General features: G+C 45.8%; 1 non-coding gene across 1 annotated transcript; it reads left to right on the forward strand.

Moving 5' to 3' along the window:
- The first annotated feature begins 12,283 nt into the window (after positions 1 to 12,283).
- On the forward strand, positions 12,284 to 12,392 carry LOC147372474 (U6 spliceosomal RNA). The gene has a single exon (XR_015165018.1). It is a non-coding gene; the product is annotated as a U6 spliceosomal RNA (small nuclear RNA).
- Positions 12,393 to 18,622: the final 6,230 nt, after the last annotated feature.

The following is an 18,622-nucleotide window of genomic DNA, read 5'->3' on the forward strand; positions in this document are numbered from 1 at the left end:
GCACACGGCGTCGGCTCCCCGGCGCTCAGTCCGCCGCTCGCACCTGGCACCTGGCGCTGACTTCGGGTCGCAGCGTACACGGCGGCCACAGGGCATACCGGTCACACCGGCACATGGAACGTTAGCAAACCGTGTGCTCGGAGTTAAAACGTCCCACACAGCCTACACATCACCCCAGCGCCGTGCAGATGCCACACACCCAGTGCAATTCTATCTGCTCGTCTCAGGAAATGACCATGCAGTGTGGAGCCAGGCCACCCCCGTCCCCAGGGTCTCTCCCAGGCCCTGAGCACTTCTGTGGCTGGGCTCAGCTGGGAGAGCACTGCTCCGGGAGCAGATGCGGATCCCAGTCCAGCCTCCAACCGACCCTTGTCTCTGTGTCCCCAAATAAATTGCCAGTTCTGGCACCTCCTCTCAATCTAAAGGGCTGCCCCTGGGTGGGCAGCAAAAGACAGGAGTTATGGCTGCCTTCTCAGAGATCAGACACCAGCCAGGTCCCTCCTACATAGTTTCACTGGAGAACATGAAAACCCATTTCCCAAAGGGTGTTCCTCTAGATACTAGACCCAGGAACACTTGGGAGTGGTGCTGTAGTCCAAGCAAGGAATCTACACTCCCCAACCCCCTTGTGGTAGTCACTTACCACAATAAAGTGAACACCCACATCAGCTGGCATGGCGATACCATCTCTCCATGGGTTAGATACTGCCAGTGGGGCCTGCTGAAAGTGAGGAGCAGAGGGGCAGGAAAGAGCTGTGAGTTCCCCAAACTCCTTCCATGCTCTCTGAATTTAATGCCATGTGCATTTGTGCTATGTATCCAAAGAAATAAAAGTTTTAAACAAATGAAGGCCAAGAAATGTGGTCAAGAAATGGGCTTACCTTTATATACCCTAGTGTTGTTTCCCAAACTTAACCATTTTTTTGTTTTTTTTTGTTTTGGAGATCACCGGTTTTCATTGGGGGGAAATGCTTTGGAAGTACTGGATTCTAGTGCAAATTCCCCAGTTCACAGAGGAGGAAGCAGAGGCCTATTTGGGCAAGGAACTTGACCAAATTTACACAGTGAGGAAGCGGTGGGACCAGGCCAGGGCCCAGCCCCAGGCTCTGAGCCCAGGCACACACCAGGCCTTCCTCCCAGTGGCCCCAGGGGCCCTTGGCTTCCTGTCATCCTCCCACTAGCAACCCTGTTCATTGTGAATACTTTTAACTTGACCAGGAGAATGGGATGAAAGTCTTAGAAAATGCTTTTGTGGTTAATTATTTCCTCATTAAGAAGCCTAAGAAGAGCCTGGAGATAAGACACAGAAACCAAGGGGCCTGCAGGTAAGTGGACAAAGAAGTGACCAGCAGGAGGTTGCTGGATGCCCAGCAGTCCCAGAGAGGCTGTCGTTGCTGTGGGCAGCACAGTCATACTCACATACAGTTACACACACTCATAGACACACACACATGTGCCCACAGTGGGCCTCCAGCTGAGTGGGAGACAAGAAGGCACACAGCTGCCCTCCCCACAAGGCAAAGCCCCCTCATTCATCTGTCCCTGGGCATCCCCAGCACTGGGAGTGGAAGTGTGCAATTCAACATCACCTCCTGTTAGGTCCTTGGTGGGTTTGCTACATTCATTTCACTACAGTCACACCAGAAAGGCAGGAACTGCGGTAGGGAGACAGAGGGTCTAGACCTCACATTAGGGGCCCTGGGTCTTAACCCAGGCTCACTGTCAAGAGTGCTGTTCTGAGCCTCAATTTCCTTGTCTGCAGAAGTCAGGTGGTGAGTAATTCCAGCCACACCTAGAGAGCAAGACTGTTTAGGAGCAGAGAAAGTGCCCTAGGGGCCTACATTTGACTTTAATTATGTCTCCTTGAGCTAATTCCTTTCCCTGTCAATTTCCACATATGTATAGTGGACACAATGGTTCCCCCTATGCAAAGACTGTCTGTAAGCTACAGTTCCTTCATTTGTGAAATGGGCACTGGGCAATCAGTGCTCTTCTGCTTCCTAGCAAAGTCCCCATATTGCAAACCAATCCAATGTCCCACCACCTCTGACCCTGCTGATGGTCCAAGCCGCTAACCTGCCCACTCATGGGGTACTAGACTATAGTCTACTCTGCAGCCAGAGGGATCACTTTAAAAACAGTTGATACCCTCCAGAGGTTTTCCTACCAAACTGGAATATAATGTAAATTGCTCCTAGACCCTGCCAGTTGCCCCACCCCATCTCTTCCGTCTGCCTCCCTCACTCACTAGCCTCATTCTGTTCCTGGAACTGGTAAGCTCTTCTCATCTCAGGGCTTCTGTTCAGCCAGTTCCCTCTGCCTGAAATGCTTGTCCTTCAGCTCCTCGTGCAGAGGGCTCCTTCTCGTTATTCAAGTCTTGGATCAAAGGTCACCTCCCTTGGCACAGGAGCACACAGGCACACAGGCAGAGCTCACCCTGCACGGCTCCTATGTACTCCATCAAGCCACTCTGCTTGTGTTCTCCATCAGACATCTCCCCATTCCTGGGTGACTTTACCTGTTTGTTGCCTGCTTCTGCTCCAAGAACAGAAATGTCTTGATCAGCAGGAGTACACTGGAATGTTCCAAGAACAGTGAGGATGAGAAGTGGAGAAGAACAGGAGAGGAGATCAGAGAAGGCAGGGAATGGGGGAAAGATACAGGGCAGAAGGCCATTCAGGAGACTGTCAAGACGTTCCCTTTTATCTGTAGTAATTCAGTGGGCCATTGAACAACATGGGTTTAAACTGGCACAGGTCCATGTATGTGCAGATTTTCTTCAGTAAGTATGTACTACAGTAGTATATCATCCTTTGTTGGTTGAATCCAAGAATGCAGAACCTAGGATATGGAGGGCTGGCTATAAAGTTCTAAGAGGATTTTCAACTGCAAAGGGGTGGGTGCCCCTAACCCCCACGTTGTTCAAAGATCAGCTGTACTAGATTATTATCGTCTCCCTCAAATCAGCCTCAAAGCCCACAGAAGCAAGCACGCCCTTTTTCGTTCACTCCTTCAGGAAGGGTCCCAGCCCCACACCTTCTCCATTCCTCTTAGGCAGCCTCTGATTGCACTCCGGGAATTGGAGCCTTGATTTCTCTTGCCTGCTAGACAGGAAATGTGCATGTGTGCGGTGGACCCGGGCTCCTCATCCCACCCCCGAGACTGATCTCATCTTGTCTGGCCATCTCTTCACCAAGTGCAGGGCCTGGGTCACATCAATGCATACATGGCAGCACTCAGCAGGGGACCTGACACATGGTAAGTATTCAGTAGGAGACTGATGAATGGACCTGGCAACGGGGAGAACTCCTTTTGATGGGCTTCAAGACACAAGAACCAGACTGCCCCGGGGTTCAATCCCAGTATAGCACATGCTTGTGATTCTAGGCAAGTCACAATCTAACTTTTCTCTACGCTTCATCTGAGGGGCCTTAATGCACATGCTCAGTTGAATTCATCTAACAATGACTCTTCCTCTCCCACTGCCCAGGATCCCCCTAGGGTCGCTCTGTGCAGAAGGCTAGAGGGGCCCTGCTTCCCTGAGACCTATTTCATGGAGGTGGGGAAGAAGGAGGAGGCTGGGGAGTCTTTTCTGACCAATCACAGGAATCTGGGCCAGAAGGGTATTTAAAACTATCACCTTACATTAGCTGTAAAAAAAAGAAGGAAATCCTACCATTTGCAACAACATGGATGGACCTGGGGGCATTACATCAAGTGAAATAAGTCAGACAAAGACAAGTACTGTGTGATTTCGCTTGTATGTGGAAACCAAAATAACTGAACTCATGGAAACAGAACAGACTGGTGGTTGCCAAGGGTGGGGGCTGGGGGCAGGGAAAAATGAGTGAAGGGAGTCAAAATGTACAAACTTCCAGTTAGAAAGATAAATAAGCACTGGGGATGAAATATACAACACGGTGATTATAGCTAACAATACCCTTTTGTGTAGCTGAAAGTTGCTACCAGAGTAGATCTTTGAAGTCCTCTTTGGAAGAAAAAAACAATTTGCAGCAATGGGAGGTGATGGATGTGAACTAAACTTATTGTGGCAATCCTTTCACAATTTATACATGTATCAAATCATTGTGTTGCACACTTTCAATTAATGCAATGCTATATATCAATTATATCTGAAAGAACTTTCAGCTACTGTGAGGCTGGGGGAGACCCCTCCCAGAAGGATATCAGATCTCACTGTCCTCCAAGCCTTTCACCCCTTCCTCAATAAAATGGCTTGATTCCTCCCCCCTTCTCCCAAATTATATCTGAATGCAACTGGGGAAATAAGACTACGATTTTATAGAAATTGGGGGAACTGAGGGCCAAGGCTTTGGTAGCCTGGGTAAGCCTGGGTTCCAGAAGACAGGGACCGCAGGGCACCCGGAGGCAGAATGGCTGCAGGGAATGGCTGGCAGGAGCCATGCTCCAGCATCACATTATTGAGCTGGAGACTCCAGGCGGACCAGAAGGAGAAGCGTATCCATGTCCCTACCTTCTCTTGGCAGCAGCGGAGTAGAGAGGCAACTCACGCTTGTCCCCATTCAGGTCAGTTACAGAGGTCTGTGCGTGCCTGACCTTCGCCTCTCCAGGGCTGGGAGCTGGGCTAGGCTGAAGGGTCCCGTTTAGGGGTCCAGGGCTGGGCAAAGACAGAAAAAAGCAGCCAGAAATTGAATATGAGCTTCTCCTACTCCCACCCCTACCCTCAACCATGGCTGTATCACCCAGCCACACCACGGGTCCCTTCTGGCTCGGTTTGCCCCTCTGCATCACAGGGAAATTGGGAGGGAGATGTCGACCCCAGCAAGTCACTGACCACCCTCCTGAGAGAAGATGGAGACCCCAAGGGGGATGCAGGACACAGCCGAGGCTGCCATGGAAACACAGCCATCCGCCAGCTCTCCGGGGAGTGTATCCCAGAGGAGACAGCCACTCAGGAACGTTGCCTGGGGGCCCTGGATTCCAGAGAAAGGCCCGCTGAACTGCCTGGGCTGAGTCAGGAGGAAAGGGCGGGCCAGGGGACCAGCCAGGTCTGAGTCACTGGGGCCCCACTGACTTGCATGCCTTCCTCTTCGGGCTGCTGGAACCAAATGAGGGATTCTGCAGAACTGGGTTCAAATTCTAGCCAGACCACTCCAGTGAGGTTGTGACCCGGGCCAGTGGAGACAATAAGGCTGTCATTAAATGAATGAGTATGTAACAGGCTTGACACAAAGCTGGCACTCAACAGCAACAATACCAAATAGTTTTGAGCTCTTATTATATACAGGACATCTATGTATTAAACAATTTCCAGAATTAGCTCCTAATTAACAAACAGCTAGGCATGCGGAGTCACATGAACGATATTGTTGGTGCTGTACTAAGTGCGGGGTTGCCTACCGAGAGTCGCTCCTTCTCTCCTCCACCCCATACCCCCAGGCCCACCTGCACACACTGTTCCCTGCCCAGTCTCTGTCTGCAGTCTCTGCTTTGTGCCCTGGGCCAGGCACTTTAGACTAAGTTGCTCCCAAAGGTAAGAAGAACAAGTCTTCTGCCCTGGGGGCATAAAAACCTAAAGCTGGGGAAGAGACAAGAAAGGGCAGGGCCGTCCAGGCAGAAGGAACAGGTAGTGCAAAGACTCAGGGGCAGGAAATCTCACTTTCTGTTCCCACAGGGCCCTCATTCCCCTCACTTGCTGGGACTTGTACCATTTCGAGCCATCAGTCCTGCTCACCGTGGTCCCCATGACTCAGACCCCACCCCAGAGGAGGAGGTGAGGTTTGGGGGCGGTCCTACCAGGAAAGCTGGTGAATAATCATCCACTGGCCTGCAGTGCTCACAGAGAGAGCTCAGATCCCTGCTGAACTAGACCATCTCACGCAAGCCCAGTAGGCGAGGCCTCTTCCTCCAAGAACCTGCCCAGGGGGCGGGGCCTCTTACTTTCCCAGGATCCAGCCCAGCGGGGCGGGGCCTCTTACTCTACAGAGCAGGCAAGGAAACCCAGGCTCAGTCAGTCAGTCAGTTCAGTCGCTCAGTCGTGTAGGACTCTTTAGGACCCCATAAATCGCAGCACGCGAGGCCTCCCTGGCCATCACCAACTCCCGGAGTTTACCGGAACTCATGTCCATCGAGTCGGTGATGCCATCCAGCCATCTCATCCTCTGTCGTCCCCTTCTCCTTCTGCCCCCAATCCCTCTTGGCATCAGGGTCTTTTCCAATGAGTCAACTCTTCGCATGAGGTGGCCAAACTATTGGAGTTTCAGCTTCAGCATCAGTCCATCCAATGAACACCCAGGACTGATCTCCTTTAGGATGGACTGGTTGGATGTCCTTGCAGTCCAAGGGACTCTCAAGAGTCTTCTCCAACACCACAGTTCAAAAGCATCAATTCTTCTGCGCTCAGCTTTCTTCAGAGTCCAACTCTCACATCCATACATGACCACAGGAAAAACCATAGCCTTGACTAGACGGACCTTTGTTGGCAAAGTAATGTCTCTGCTTTTGAATATGCTATCTAGGTTGGTCATAACTTTCCTTCCAAGGAGTAAGCCTCTTTTAATTTCATGGCTGCAGTCACCATCTGCAGTGATTTTGGAGCCCCCCAAAATAAAGTCTGACACGGTTTCCACTGTTTTCCCATCTATTTCTCATGAAGTGATGGGACCAGATGCCATGATCTTCGTTTTCTGAATGTTGAGCTTTAAGTCAACTTCTGCACTCTCCTCTTTCACTTTCATCAAGAGGCTTTTTAGTTCCTCTTCACTTTCTCCCATAAGGGTGATACCTGCATATCTGAGGTTATTGATATTTCTCCCAGCAATCTTAATTCCAGCTTGTGCTTCTTCCAGCCCAGTGTTTCTCATGATGTACTCTGTGTATAAGTTAAATAAGCAGGGTGACAATATGCAGCCTTGATGTACTCCTCTTCCTATTTGGAACCAGTCTGTTGTTCCATGTCCAGTTCTAACTGTTGCTTCCTGACCTGCATACAGGTTTTCCAAGAGGTAGGTCAGGTGATCTGGTATTCTCATCTCTTTCAGATTTTTCCATGGTTTATTGTGATCCATACAGTCAAAGGCTTTGGCATAGTCAATAAAGCAGAAATAGATGCTTTTCTGGAACTCTCTTGCTTTTTCCATGATCCAAAGGATGTTGGCAATTTGATCTCTGGTTCCTCTGCCTTTTCTAAATCCAGCTTGAACATCTGGAAGTTCACGGTTCACGTATTGCTAAAGCTTGGTTTGGAGAATTTTGAGCATTACTTTACTAGCGTGTGAGATGAGTGCAATTGTGCGGTAGCTTGAGCATTTGTTGGCATTGTCTTTCTTTGGGATTGGAATGAAAACTGACCTCTTCCAGTCCTGTGGCCACTGCTGAGTTTTCCAAATTTGCTGCCATATTGAGTGCAGCTCTTTCACAGCATCATCCTTCAGGATTTGGAATAGCTCAACTGGAATTCCATCACCTCTACTAGCTTTGTTCGTAGTGATGCTTTCTAAGGCCCACTTGACTTCAAATTCCAGGATGTCTGGCTCTAGGTGAGTGATCACACCATCATGATTATCTGGGTTGTGAAGATCTATTTTGTACAGTTCTTCTGTGTATTCTTGCCACCTCTTCTTAATATTTTCTGCTTCTTTTAGGTCCATACCATTTCTGTCCTTTATGGAGCCCATCTTTGCATGAAATGTTCCCTTGTTATCTCTAATTTTCTTGAAGTGATCTCTTTTCCATTCTGTTGTTTTCCTCTATTTCTTTGCATTGATCACTGAGGAAGGCTTTCTTATCTTTCCTTGCTATTCTTTGGAACTCTGCATTCAGATGCTTATGTCTTTCCTTTTCTCCTTTGCTTTTCGCTTCTCTTCTTTTCACAGCTATTTGTAAGGCTTCCTCAGACAGCCATTTTGCTTTTTTGCATTTCTTTTCCATGGGGATGGTCTTGATCCCTGTCTCCTGTACAATGTCATGAACCTCCGTCCATAGTTCATCAGGCACTCCATCTATCAGATCTAGTCCCTTAAATCTATTTCTCACTTCTGCTGTATAATCATAAGGGATTTGATTTAGGTCATACCTGAATGGTCTAGTGGTTTTCCCTACTTCAGTTTAAATCTGAATTTGGCAATAAGGAGTTCATGATATGAGCCAGTCAGCTCCCGGTCTTGTTTTTGTTGACTGTATAGAGCTTCTCCATCTTTGGCTGCAGAGAATATAATCAATCTGATTTCGGTGTTGATCATCTGGTGATGTCCACGTATAAAGTCTTCTCTTGTGTTGTTGGAAGAGGGTGTTTGCTATGACCAGTGCGTTACCTTGGCAAAACTCTATTAACCTTTGCATTGCTTCATACCGTACTCCAAGGCCAAATTTGCCTGTTACTCCAGGTGTTTCTTGACTTCCTACTTTTGAATTCCAGTCCCCTATAATGAAAAGGACATCTTTTTTGGGTGTTAGTTCTAAAAGGTCTTGTAAGTCTTCATAGAACTGTTCAACTTCAGCTTCTTCAGCGTTACTGGTTGGGGCATAGGCTTGGATTACCATGGTATTGAATTTTTTGCCTTGGAAACGAACAGAGATCATTCTGTCGTTTTTGTGATTACAACCAAGTACTGCATTTCAGACTCTTTTGTTGACCATGATGGCGACTCCATTTCTTCTAAAGGATTCCTGCCCACAGTAGTAGATATAATGGTCATCTGAGTTAAATGCACCCATTCCAGTCCATTTGAGTTCGCTGATTCCTAGAATGTCTACGTTCACTCTTGCCGTCTCTTGTTTGACCACTTCCAATTTGCCTTGATTTATGGACCTAACATTCCAGGTTCCTATGCAATATTACTCTTTACAGCATCAGATCTTGCTTCTATCACCAGTCACATCCACAACTGGGTATTGTTTTTGCTTTGGTTCCATCCCTTCATTCTTTCTGGAGTTATTTCTCCACTGATCTCCAGTAGCATATTAGGCACTTACTGACCTGGGGAGTTCCTCTTTCAGTATCTTATTATTTTGCCTTTTCATACTGTTCATGGGATTCTCAAGGCAAGAATACTGAAGTGGTTTGCCATTCCCTTCTCCAGTGGACCACATTCTGTCAGACCTCTCCACCATGACCCGGCTGTCTTGGGTGGCCCCACACGGCATGGCTTAGTTTCATTGAGTTAGACAAGGCTGTGGTCCGTGTGATCAGATTGGCTAGTTTTCTGTGATTATGGTTTTAGCGTGTCTGCCCTCTGATGCCCTCTTGCAACACCTACTGTCTTACTTGGGTTTCTCTTCCCTTGGACGTGGGTTATCGCTTCACGGCTGCTCCAGCAAACCGCAGCCGCTGCTCCTTACCTTGGAGGAGGTCGCCCCTCCTGACCCTGAACGTGGAGTAGCTCCTTCCAGCCCTCCCCACGCAGCCGCCGCTCCTGGACCTGGGGTTGCTTTCTTGGCTGTCGCCCCTGACCTTGGACGTGGGATAGCTCCTCTTGGCCGCTCCTGTGACATCGCACCCTGGCGCTCTAGGTCATTGCCCTAGGCTCAGGTAAGGCCAAAGACTGAGCTTCCCGCCCCAGGCAGGAACCTGTTGACTTCTACAAGCTTTTAGGAGAGTGAGCAACCTCAGTGTGGATGAGAAAACCAGGTTTAACTCTTACTTGGCCTCTCATTTGTTACCATACTTTGGGGAGCAGGAACCTCCTTTCTTGGCCTCATTTTCCAACTCCCCTGCAGTAAATGTAGCCTGATGAAATGAACCTGCAGCGTGGCACAGGCTCTGGAGCCTGCATTTAAACCCCTCTCAGTGCCTCAGTCTCCTTATCTGTAAAATGGGGAAAATAAAACCTATCAAATAAGGTTGTTTTGACGATGAATATTTCAGCATGCTTGTTGTTTGCCAGGCTACACTGAGTACTTTCCATAGATTAATTCCTTTAATCCTCAAGACAGAGCTGGGAAGAAGCCACAATTATTACTCCCATTTTATGGATGAGAACACTGAGGCTCCAGTTAAGTACCTCCCCCAAGGGCACCCAGCTGGAAAGTGGGAGCTCTGGAATTTGAACTCAGACACAGTCTGGTGCACAGATAGTTCCCATATACCCTCTGCCTCTGTACAGGTGTAGCCGCCCTCATGATCACCATCCCCACCATCAGCTTGCAGTGTGCTAAGTCAGTTCACTCGTGTTCAGCTCTTTGTGTCCTCATGACTGTAGACCGCTAGGCTCCTCTGTCCATGGGATTCTCCAGGCAAGAATACTAGAGTGGGTTGCCATTTCTGCCTCCAGGGGATCTTCCTGACTCAGGGATCGAACCTGTGTTTCTTATGTCTGTCTTCTGGATTGGTAGGTGGGTTCTTTACCACAAGAGCCACCTGGGAAGCCCGCCATCAGCTTGCTTATAAACAAACAGGAAGGCTTCCTGGAGGAGGCAGGGCAGAAGCTGGGTCTGGAATGGGGGAGAAGATTCCTGCACCACAGGCAGGAGAACGCCTTTGTGCAATAAGGAACTGAGTGTACCCAGATGTGCCTGGATGAGTGGCAGAGAGCAGGCCTGGAAAAGCCCTGAGGAATAAAGTTACCAGATGTTCCAGTTACCTATTGGTACATGTCAGTCCACCCCAAAAGATAGCCTACAACAAAAGACAGCCACCATTTTTGTAGCTCATGAGTCTGCACTTGGGCTTCTCATCTTTGCTCATGTGACATCAGTGGGGATCAAAAAGCAGCTAGAGGCTGGACAGCTGGGGCTCCTCAGGCCTATCTCTCAGCAGGCTTACCACATGGTCTCTAAGCATCACGGCCTTGGGGCTGCCAGCTTCCAACATGGCATGTCCAAAGAGAGCCCGAGGAATCCATCGCCCTTTATGACCTGGCCTTGGAAGGCAGCCAGCGTCACTGCTGTCACACTTCATTGGTCAAAACAGTCACTGGCTCACCCAGATTGAGGGTGCGAGGGCGGGGCGGGGCCTGGACAGTACCTTTTGATGGAGGAGTGGCAGATTTCTGGCAGAGCCTGTGTGGGGTGACAAATACTATGCTGCTGCTGCTACTAAGTCGCTTCAGTCGTGTCTAACTCTGTGCGATCCCATAGACGGCAGCCCACCAGGCTCCCCCGTCCCTGGGATTCTCCAGGCAAGAACACTGGAGTGGGTTGCCATTTCCTTCTCCAATGCATGAAAGTGATAAGTGAAAGTGAAGTCGCTCAGTCGTGTCCGACTCTTAGCGACCCCATGGACTGCAGCCCATCAGGGTCCTCCATCCATGGGATTTGCCTCCATCCAAGGCAAGAGTACTGGAGTGGGGTGCCATTGCCTTCTCCGAATACTATGCTAGACATTTAAAAAAATATATTGTCACAGGAGGTGACTGGGGATGGAGCAAGGTGTCAGCCATGAAGCCTGCTCTGCCTGTGCATGGCAGAGTCAGTCTCCAAGTCCTGGGTCAAGTGACTATATGCCTCAAAACGTTTTTTTTTTTCTCAAAACGTTTTTTAAAGCTTTTTAAAACGAAGATCATGGCATCTGGTCCCATCACTTCATTGGAAATAGATGGGAAAACAGTGGAAACAGTGTCAGACTTTTTTTTTGAGCTCCAAAATCACTGCAGATGGTGACTGCAGCCATGAAGTTAACTTACTCCTTGGAAGGAAAGTTATGACCAACCTAGATAGCATATTGAAAAGCAAAGACATTACTTTGCCAACAAAGGTCTGTCTAGTCAAGGTTATGGTTTTTTCAGTGGTCATGTATGGATATGAGAGTTGGACTCTGAAGAAAGCTGAGTGCCGATGAATTGATGCTTTTGAACTGTGGTGTTGGAGAAGACTCTTGAGGGTCCCTTGGACTACAAGGACATCCAACCAGTCCATTCTAAAGGAGATCAGCCCTGGGTGTTCTTTGGAAAGAATGATGTGAAAGCTGAAACTCCAATAGTTTGACCACCTCATGCGAAGAGTTGACTCATTGGAAAAGACTGATGCTGGGAGGGATTGGGGGCAGGAGGAGAAGGGGACTACAGAGGATGAGATGGCTGGATGGCATCACCGACTCGATGGACATGAGTCTGAGTGAACTCTGGGAGTTGGTGATGGATAGGGAGGCCTGACGTGCTGTGATTTATGGGGTTGCAAAGAGTTGGACACTACTGAGAGACTGAACTGAACTGAACTGATCTGAAAAATGTTTACTTAGGTATGAAACACGATAAGGTGCACAGATCTTAAGTGGGCACTTAAAAGACTTTGACCTATGTCTCCACTTGGGGGATCACCACCCAGATCAAAACATTGACCATTTCCGTTGCCCAATCAACTACTCGTGCTTGCTTCAGCAGCACATATACTAAAAAACTGGAACAATATAAAGCAGATTAATGTAGCCCCTCTGCAAGGATGACAGGCAAATTCGTGAAGTATTCCATACTTTTGGAAAAGAGAAGAATAGAGTATATTAATGTATATATAGCTTCCCAGGTGGTGCTAGTGACAAAGAACCCACCTGCCAATTCAGGAGACATAACAGATGTAGGTTTGATCCCTGAGTAGGAAAGATCCCCTGGAGAAGGAAACGGCAACCCACTCTAGTATTCTTGCCTGGAGAATTGTGTGGAGAGAGGAGCTTGGTGGGCTGCAGAGTCAGACAAGACTTAATGACTAAGCAATAACTGCAACGTATATATATGAAGTCTAGAAAACTGATACTGATTAATCTATTTGCAGCATAGGAATAGAGATTCAGATATAGAGAGCTGTGGGCACAGCTGGGGAAGGAAAAGGTGGGATGAACGGAGAGAGTAGCACTGAAACCTATACATCGCCATAGGTAAAATAGATAACCATACGTAAAATAGATAACCAGTTGGAATTTGCTGTATGACACAGGGAGCTCAACCCAGTGCTCTATAGGGGTGGGATGGGGATCTATAGGACGAGGATGGTTCAAGAGGGAGGGACATATGTATACCTATGGCTGATTCACGGCAGAAAACAGCACAACGTTGTAAAGCAATTACCCTCCAATTAAAAATAAAAAAATAACATAAAAAGAGGCAACTGTGTCTTCTGTAGCCACAGATTAGTTTCATCTATTTTTGTTCTTCATAGAAATGGAATCATCCAGCTTGTGCTCCTTTGTCTCTGGAGTCTTTCATTCACCACATTCACCACGTGGAAGTGAGGTTCTTCCACGTAGGTACATATATGTGTAGTTCAGTTCAGTTCAGTTGCTCAGGCGTGTCTGACTCTTTGCGACCCCATGGACTGCAGCACGCCAGGCTTCCCTGTCCATTACCAACTCCTGGAGCTTGCTCAAACTCATGTCCATTGAGTCAGTGATGCCATCCAACCATCTCATCCTCTGTCATCCCCTTCTCCTGCCTTCAATCTTTTCCAGCATCAGGGTCATTTCCAATGAGCCAGTTCTTTGCATCGGGTGGCCAAAGTACTGGAGCTTCAACTTTAGTGCTAGTCCTCCCAATGAATATTCAGGACTGATTCCCTTTAGGATTGACTAGCTTGATCTCCTTGTGGCCCAAGGGACTCTTAAGAGTCTTCTCCAACACCACAGTTGGAGTAGTTGTAGTAGGTACATATAGTTGTAGTAGGTGATAGATACAACACCATGTTTTTAGTAGGTATTTAAATTTGTAGACTGTAGTGTATTTGTAGATTATCCGGTCTCATCACTGAATAGCGTTCTGTTTTGTAAATATACTGTGTAATGGGCAGCTGGGTAGTTCCTGTTTGGGAGCTATTACAGATACCACTGCTATGAATATTCATATGCCCTTCTAATAAACATGTTTATGCACCTCTGTTGGATTCGCAGCCAAGAGTCGGCTGGCTTGGTCATGGGGTTGGCATATGTACAATCTCAGTAGATTTCCAAGCAGTCCTGCCACGTGCTTGACCATTTTCTACTCCAACTGGTGGTTTGTGAGAGGCCCATGCTTCCCAACACTTGATGCAGGCAATCTCATTTTACTCAGTCTATCGGAGGCGAAGTGGAAACCAGTTTTCTGAATGAAATCTCAGTACAAGTCATCGTTTCTAAGACAGATCAAAGGTGAGATGTAATGAAAGCCAATACTATGTACAAGGGGGAGTCTACTGGAATATCTTGCTATTGTTTTAGTTGGTTTTGCTTTATTTTATATGTTTATATTTTAGAGGTAATTGTGTATTGTTAAATTTAAACTTAAAGCATATATGTGCCCTTGAAAAAAAATTATGAAGCCCTTCCTGCTAGAGTGCAAGCAGCTGAGAGGCAACGCTAAATAAGGGCAAATGCTAGATTTGCCTGGTGGTCCAGGGGTTAAGACTTTGTGCTCTAAATGCCAGGGACCAGGGTTCAATCCCTGGTGGGGGAACTGAGATCCCACATGCTGCACAGTGCAGCCAAAGAAATAAATTTTAAAAAATAAATAAAGGAACTCATAAATGGAGTACTGAGGTGAGCATGGAATCCACTTTGGTAGTGGATTATAATTAACCAAGTGAAGAGGAATTCCCTGGTGGTCCAGTGGCTAAGACTCTGTGCTCCCAATGCAGGGGGCCAAGGGTTTGATCTCTGGTTAGGGAACAAGATCCCACATATTGCAGAGTTTGTATGCCACAACTAAAGTTCCCACATGCTGCAACGAAGACCCAGTGCAGCCAAATAACTAATTAAAAAAAAGAAAAAGAGTAGGTGGTTTAAAAAAATGCAAGCAAAACTAGGAGGAAGAGATGTCTATAATCATGGTAGGAGACTTTAACACACATCTTTCAACAATTTGTGTGAATTTAGCAAAACTAGAAATAGGGTCAAAATCAACTATATTTCTCTCCACTGACCACAAAAATAAAACATTTTAAAACTGAAACTACTGAAGTCCTAAAAGATAATATAAGAGAAAATTTAGATGACCTCGAGTTCAGTGATGACTTTTTTGATAAAACATCAAAGACGTAAGTGATGAAATCATTGATAAGCTGGACTTCATTAAAATTGAAAACGTGTAAAAGACACTGTTAAGAGAATGAGAAGACAAGCCAAGGGCTGGGAGAAAATATGCTAAAAGACATATTTGATAAAGGTCTGTTACCCAAAATATACAAAACTCTTAAAATACAAAAAATAAGAAGATGAACATCATAACTGAAAAAAAAAAGTAGCAAAATATCTGAACAGACACCTCCAGGAAAGCTGTACAGATGGCAGACAAGCATATGAAAAGGCACTCAACATCATGTGTTAGTAGGGGTTTGCAAATTGAAACAACAATGAAACACTGCTATGCACCTACGAAAATGGCCAAAATCCAAAACGCTGAAAATACCAAGTGCTGGTGAGCAACAAGAGCTTTCTCTCTTGGCTGATGGGAATGCAAAAGGGCACAGTTACTTCGGAAGATGGCTTTTTTATAAGACAGTTTCTTATAAATTAAACGTACTCTTATACCATATGATTCAGCAATACTTTACTTCTTAATATTTACCCAAAAGTGCTGAAAACTTAAGTGCACACAGATATTTGCACCTGGATATTTATGGCAGCTTTATTCATAGCTGGCAAAATTTAGAAGCAACCAAGACGTTCTTCAGTAGGTGAACAGTTAGATAATTGTGGTGCATCCAGACAAGGGAATATTATTCAGTGCCAAAAAGAAATGAGCTCTCAAGCCATGAAAAGACGTGGAGGAAAGTTAAATGCATATTACTAAGTGAAAGAAACCAACCTGGAAAGGCTACATACTGTGGGATTCTAACTTTATGACATTCTAGAAAAGGCAAGACTATGGCGATAGCAAAATGGTTAGTGGTTGGGGGAAGGAAGGATGGTAAATGGAGCACAGAGGGTTTCTAGGGCAGTGAGAGTGTTCTACGTGGCACTGTAATGAGGGATGGATGTCATTATGCATTTGTCAAAACCCGTAGAATGTACAACACCCAGAGTGAACCCTTATGTAAACTACAGACTTTGGGTGATGATGTATCATAGTTTCATTGATTAAAACAATGAGATGTTGATAGTAGGGGGAGCTATGCATGTGAAGGCAAGGAATAGGTGAGAATTCTCAGTACTTTTCTCTCAATTTTTCTGTGAACCTAAAATTGCTGGAAAATAAGAAAATTCTATTTTTTAAAAAATGAAGCCATCTATAAGAGCATCAGAAATATCAATTTCCTAGGAAGAAATCAAACAAAAGGTGTGCAAGACCACTACGCTGAAAAAGACAAAATATTATTATGTGTTAGTCATTAGGAAAATGAAATAAAGACCACAGTGGGATCCCATTTCACACCGAGAAGGATGACTATAATCAAAATGACAAACAGTAACAAGTGTTAGCCGGATGCGGAAAGATTAGACCCCTGCCACCTTGCTAGTAGGATTGTAAAATGGTGCTGCTGCCTAGGAAAACAGTTTAGCAGCTCCTCAAACAGTCAAATATAGAGGTGCCCTATGACTCAGCAATTTCACTGTTAGATATACAATACCCAAGAGAACTGAAAATATATGCCCGTGCAAACACATATACATGATGTTCGCAGCAGCTCTACTCATATTAATAATAGCCCCAAAGTGGAAATAACCCAAATATTCATCAACTGATGGATGGATGAACAAACAATGTATCTCTAGACAATGGAATATTCAGTTCAATCACTCAGTCATGTCCGACTCTTTGCGACCCCATGGACTGCAGCATGCCAGGCTTCCCTGTCCATCACCAACTCCCGGAGCTTGCTCAACTCATGTCCATAGAGTTGGTGATGCCATTCAACCATCTCATTCTCTGTCATCCCCTTCTCCTCCTGCCTTCAATCTTGCTCACCATCAGAGTCTTTTCTAATGAGTCACTTCTTTGCATCAGGTGGCCAAAGTATTGGAGCTTCAGCATCAGTCCCTCCAATGAACATTAAGGATTGATTTCCTTTAGGATGGACTGGTTTGATCTCCTTGCAGTCCAAGGGATTCTCAAGAGTCTTCTCCAACACCACAGTTCAAAAGCATCAATTCTTTGGCACCCAGCTTTCTTTATAGTCCAACTCTCACATCCATACATGACTATTGGAAAAACCATAGCTTTGACTAGACGGACCTTTGTTGGAAAAGTAATGTCTCTGCTTTTTAACATGCCATCTAGGTTGATCATAGATTTTTTTCCTAGGAGCAAGCATTGTTTAATTTCATGACTGCAGTCACCATCTACAGTGATTTTGGAACCCAAAGAAATAAAGTCTGTCACTCTTTCCATTGTTTCACCATCTATTTTCCATGAAGTGACGGGATCAGATGCCAAGATCTTAGTTTTCTGAATGTTGAGTTTTAAGCCAACTTTTTCACTCTCCTCTTTCACTTTCATCAAGAGGCTCTTTAGTTCTTCTTCGCTTTGTGCCATAAGAGTGGTGCCATCTGCATATCTGAGGTTATTGATATTTCTCCCAGCAATCTTGATTCCAGCTTGTGCTTCTTCCAGCCCAGCGTTTCGTATGATGTACTCTGCATGTAAGTTCAATAAGTAGGGTGACAATATACAGCCTTGGTGTACCCCTTTCTCAATTTGGAGCCAGTTTGTTGTTGCATGTCTGATTCTAACTGTTGCTTCTTGATCTGCATACAGATTTCTCAGGAGGCAGGTAAGGTTGTCTGGTATTCCCATCTCTTTAAGAATTTTCCACAGTTTATTGTGATCCACACAGTCAATGGCTTTGGTATAGTCAAGAAAGCAGTAGATGTTTTTCTGGAACTCTCTTGCCTTTTCAGTGATCCAACAGATATTGGCGCTGTGATATCTGGTTCCTCTGCCTTTTCTAAATCCAGCTTGAACATCTGGAAGTTCATGGTTCACATACTGTTGAAGCCTGGCTTGGAGAATTTTGAGTATTACTTTGCTAGCGTGTGAGATGAGTGCAATTGTGCAGTAGTTTGAATATTCTTTGGCATTGCCTGAATAATGGAATATTATTCAGCCATAAAAGAGAGAAAGTGCTGATACATGCTTCGACATGAATGAACCTGGAAAACATGATGCTAAGTGAAAGAAGTTAAACACAAAAGGCCACATTTTTTATGATTCCACTTCTATATATTTAAAGTCCAGAATAGGCACATCCATAGAGACAAAAAGAAATTCGTGGTTGCCGAGCTGGGGGAAGGGGAGTGTAGAGAATGACTGCCAGTGGGGATGGAGTTTCTTTGGGGAGTGATAAAAAATATTCTGGAATTAGGTAGTGGTGATGATTGTACAATTTTGTAAATATACTTTTAAAAAAACCCACTGAATTGTACACAGTTTTCATTTACCACACCACGTGGCTCCTGGGATCCTAGTTCCCCAACCAGGGACTTGAACCCAAGCCCTCAGCAGTTAAAATGCAGGATCCCAACCACTGAACAAACAGGGAATTCCTTGTACACTTTTTTTTTTTTTTTGCAGCACTAGGTCTTTGTTACAGTGTGTGGGCTCTTCTTGGTCTGTGGGGTCTTTATTCCCTGACCAGGGATTGAACCCACATCCTTTGCATCAGAAGGCAGATTCTTAGCCACACTGGGAAATCCCACCCTGTCTACTTTAAATGAATGAATTGTATGGTATGTGCCCTGTATCTCAATTTTTTATTTTTTAATAACATCATTATTTGAAATTAAATATGATCTAAATAAACCGAG

Source organism: Bos grunniens, chromosome 5 (assembly GCF_055505025.1).
Source record: "Bos grunniens cultivar Pamir isolate PY7600 chromosome 5, Bosgru_T2T1.0, whole genome shotgun sequence".
Classification (NCBI taxonomy): Eukaryota; Metazoa; Chordata; class Mammalia; order Artiodactyla; family Bovidae; genus Bos; species Bos grunniens.